Here is an 849-nt window from a genome sequence, read left to right on the forward strand (position 1 = left end):
CGCACCGACTACCGGGGACTGGCTAGCTACAGTAGCTAAAGACTGATCTACCAAGGTGCGGAGCCGGACTTCTAAATCACTGAGCCTCGCCTCCATGTCTATAAATAAACTACACTTATTACACGTACCATTACCACTAAAGGAGGCAGAGGAGTAACTGAACATCTGACACACTGAGCAGGAGTAAGTAGGAGAGAGAGAGGTAGAAGGAGAATCCATCACTAGCTGCTAAGCTAAAGTCGCTAACGGCTAAGCTAAAGTACTGTAGCGTCAGTTACCAAAACTTTAGAACAACTATGAGATTGAACAGCAGTCACTAAAAGATGGAAAGAAGTGTGAGTGCTTAGGCAAAATTACTGTAAAGAATAAGTGTTTAGCGGACAGTTGGCCGCTGTAATCAAACAAATGTAACTGTTATTTAGCGAGAGCAGCGCAACACGGTACCAACACACAAGCACCGGAAACGGAAATGAGTCGACACGCTTACCGCAATACGTCAGCAGTACGTCAGCAACAGCTTTGCAACTGCTCTGCCGCTGACAGTGAATCCGTCAGAATGATTTGTGCATACAACAACCAGGAAAGAAATTCTAAGGATGAATGGATAATGGCTTAATCTCTACAGTAACTCAAAGCCCCTCAAATCATTATTTCTGTGTTACTAATGAATCAAATGATTACCTGTAGGGGTAAATGGGTCAAACTGATGAACCAACAGAGAATTATCGCTCAACTCTGAGTAGGGCTGCCCCCTAATAGTCGACTTAACCGTTAGTTAATCAGAAGATTTAACCAACTTCAAAATCATTATCGCTTGTTGTTAACATGCGGGGTACTTCATGCCACTTG

Source organism: Micropterus dolomieu, linkage group LG18 (genome assembly GCF_021292245.1).
Source record: "Micropterus dolomieu isolate WLL.071019.BEF.003 ecotype Adirondacks linkage group LG18, ASM2129224v1, whole genome shotgun sequence".
Lineage (NCBI taxonomy): Eukaryota > Metazoa > Chordata > Actinopteri > Centrarchiformes > Centrarchidae > Micropterus > Micropterus dolomieu.